Source organism: Myxocyprinus asiaticus, chromosome 34 (assembly GCF_019703515.2).
Source record: "Myxocyprinus asiaticus isolate MX2 ecotype Aquarium Trade chromosome 34, UBuf_Myxa_2, whole genome shotgun sequence".
Lineage (NCBI taxonomy): Eukaryota > Metazoa > Chordata > Actinopteri > Cypriniformes > Catostomidae > Myxocyprinus > Myxocyprinus asiaticus.
In genome coordinates, this window is record NC_059377.1 from 8576541 (window position 1) to 8580492 (window position 3952).

Below are 3952 nucleotides of genomic sequence, written 5' to 3' on the forward strand. Positions count from 1 at the left end.
CCCCTGGCAGGGATTTAACAAGCCTTTCTGCCATTACTGAGCAGCTGTGTATGAGCTAATCCTTGCCAAAGCAATGCACACATGGTCACAGGGTTAGCAGGTGTGTAATTAGGCCACAATACTGTATTTTCGCTTGATTAAAACAATCTTTATAGCCCGAAGGCCAAAGCCCTGACCAGCTAAGTTACATCTGCCACAGACATACAAGAGAAGAGGAATTAAATAGAGCCAGAGATATAATTGTGACTCAAACAGTTTGATCCACTCAGGACTGGATGTCCATCCCAGGGCAGAAAATCACAATCTGAGATATACAGAAGTTTACAAGTGTTCATGATTGTGACAATATCAAAAGAGCAAATCAAAACATTTTAGTTTTAGGATTTTTTTTATTTTCATTATAAGAGATTAGGGCATTCTTTTTGTTTGTCATGATATACCATACTGTGTACCAGTTGGGGGAAAATGTCATATATTAATATATTCTAAATTTTAAATCTGACAAATAATTGTGAAAACTGCACTGGGAGTTGAGTACCTTTTCAAGGCATGGTGAGTACTGGAATACATGTAACGGGATTACGTATTTAAAATACAAAATATAAGTAACTGTGTTTCACTACAGTTACAATTTAAATAATTGGTATTTGGAATACAGTTACATTCAAAAAATATTTTGATTACTGAAGAGATTACTTTGCATTTTATTGTCATTTGTTTCATGTAATAGTATTTTTAGTTGGAAAACATTCATCCATATAAATTATGTAATCTGAGGAACTCTTATTTTTTTTTTAATAATTTTTCTTTATTTATCACACATTATACATTTGCATATACATATACAGTGAAATTCTTCTTTTTCACATATCCCAGCTAGGCTGGGGTCAGAGTGCAGGGTCAGCCATGATATGGCACCCCTGGAGCAGATTGGGTCAAGGGCCTTGCTCAAGGGCCCAACAGTGGCATCTTGAACCCCTGACCTTCTGATCAATAACCCAGAGCCTTAACCGCTGAGCCACCACTGCCCCTTTTAATGTGCTACATCCATTCGAGCAGAAAGAGGGTGCTTTCACACAGTTTAAAAGTTCGACGGAAGTCAGTGACGAAAAGTGTACACTGGGATTTTGAAGTAAGTTTGGAGCAGCAGAAATAGTTAGCCTTGTATAAATTTTCATGTGAACATTTAGTTTTATGGTAAGCTAAAATGCTATTTCTAGCCCTTTTACATGCACATGTTACCAGCCACTATTACATTTTTTTTAATAATGAAAATCCATGTTCGATCATACATATATTTTATCAGAATATCAGAAAATTTATTTTTAATGTTAGTGTATTTTGTTTTACTGTACTGGCAGATTTTTTATTCACTTGTTATTAACTTGTTAATAGTCAAAACAAGTGAAAAAATTCTGCCAATGCTGAAGAAGTAATCCAAAGTATACAGATTACGTTACTGACATTGAGTAATCTAACGGAATACATTACAAATTACATTTTACAGCATGTAATCTGTAGTGGAATACATTTCAAAAGTAACCCTCCCAACCCTGGGTATATACATATATATATATATATATATATATACATACAGGTGCATCTCAATAAATTAGAATGTCGTGGAAAAGTTCATTTATTTCAGTAATTCAACTCAAATTGTGAAACTTGTGTATTAAATAAATTCAATGCACACAGACTGAAGTAGTTTAAGTCTTTGGTTCTTTTAACTGTGATGATTTTGGCTCACATTTAACAAAAACCCACCAATTCACCATCTCAAAAAATTAGAATATGGTGACATGCCAATCAGCTAATCAACTCAAAACACCTGCAAAGGTTTCCTGAGCCTTCAAAATGGTCTCTCAGTTTGGTTTACTAGGTTACACAATCATGGGGAAGACTGCTGATCTGACAGTTGTCCAGAAGACAATCATTGACACCCTTCACAAGGAGGGTAAGCCACAAACATTCATTGCCAAAGAAGCTGGCTGTTCACAGAGTGCTGTATCCAAGCATGTTAACAGAAAGTTGAGTGGAAGGAAAAAGTGTGGAAGAAAAAGATGCACAACCAACCGAGAGAACCGCAGCCTTATGAGGATTGTCAAGCAAAATCGATTCAAGAATTTGGGTGAACTTCACAAGGAATAGACTGAGGCTGGGGTCAAGGCATCAAGAGCCACCACACACAGACATGTCAAGGAATTTGGCTACAGTTGTCGTATTCCTCTTGTTAAGCCACTCCTGAACCACAGACAACGTCAGAGGCGTCTTACCTGGGCTAAGGAGAAGAAGACCTGGACTGTTGCCCAGTGTTCCAAAGTCCTCTTTTCAGATGAGAGCAAGTTTTGTATTTCATTTGGAAACCAAGGTCCTAGAGTCTGGAGGAAGGGTGGAGAAGCTCATAGCCCAAGTTGCTTGAAGTCCAGTGTTAAGTTTCCACAGTCTGTGATGATTTGGGGTGCAATGTCATCTGCTGGTGTTGGTCCATTGTGTTTTTTGAAAACCAAAGTCACTGCACCCTTTACCAAGAAATTTTGGAGCACTTCATGCTTCCTTCTGCTGACCAGCTTCTTAAAGATGCTGATTTCATTTTCCAGCAGGATTTGGCACCTGCCCACACTGCCAAAAGCACCAAAAGTTGGTTAAATGACCATGGTGTTGGTGTGCTTGACTGGCCAGCAAACTCACCAGACCTGAACCCCATAGAGAATCTAGTGGGGTATTGTCAAGAGGAAAATGAGAAACAAGAGACCAAAAAATGCAGATGAGCTGAAGGCCACTGTCAAAGAAACCTGGGCTTCCATACCACCTCAGCAGTGCCACAAACTGATCACCTCCATGCCACGCCGAATTGAGGCAGTAATTAAAGCAAAAGGAGCCCCTACCAAGTATTGAGTACATATACAGTAAATGAACATACTTTCCAGAAGGCCAACAATTCACTAAAAATGTTTTTTTTATTGGTCTTATGATGTATTCTAATTTTTTGAGATAGTGAATTGGTGGGTTTTTGTTAAATGTGAGCCAAAATCATCACAGTTAAAAGAACCAAAGACTTAAACTACTTCAGTCTGTGTGCATTGAATTTATTTAATACACGAGTTTCACAATTTGAGTTGAATTACTGAAATAAATGAACTTTTCCACGACATTCTAATTTATTGAGATGCACCTGTATACACACACACACTACTGGTCAAAAGTTTTGAAACACTTACTCATTCTTTATTATAATTTTTTTTCTTCACATTTTAGAATAATAGTAAAGTCACCAAAACTATGGAATAACATAAATGGAACTATGGGAATTATGTTGTGACTAAACAAAATCCAAAATAAATCAAAACTGTGTTATATTTGAGCATCTTCAAAGTAGTCACCCTTTGCCTAGAATTTGCAGACATGTACTCTTGACATTTTCACAACAAACTTCTTGAGGTATCACCCTGGGATGCTTTTTAAACAGTATTGAAGGAGTTCCCATCTATGTTGGGCACTTAGTGGCTGCTTTATTATTTGGTCCAAGTCATCAATTTCAAAAACTTCTTTTTTTTTAAATAAAATTTTAGTTTTATAATGAAATAAATTAATATGGTGGCACAATTATATTTTTGTCTACAAAACTAATTTCAAACATTTAAGCATACGCCTTCAGATCAAAAGATTTTTAAAATCATGAGAAACATTTCAGTCGTGTTTCAAAACTTTTGACCGGTAGTGTATACTGTATATACAGTATATACGTATGTACAGTGCATTCAGAAATGTTATGTTGCAGCCTTATGCTAAAATGCTTTAAACTATTTATTTTTTGTCACATCAATCTACATTCCATATGCCATAAAGACAAAATTAGCAAATAAAAAAAAAAAAAAAAAAAAAAAATGAAATATCACATTGACATAAGTATTCAGACCCTTTGCTATGACACTTGAAATTTAGCTCAGGT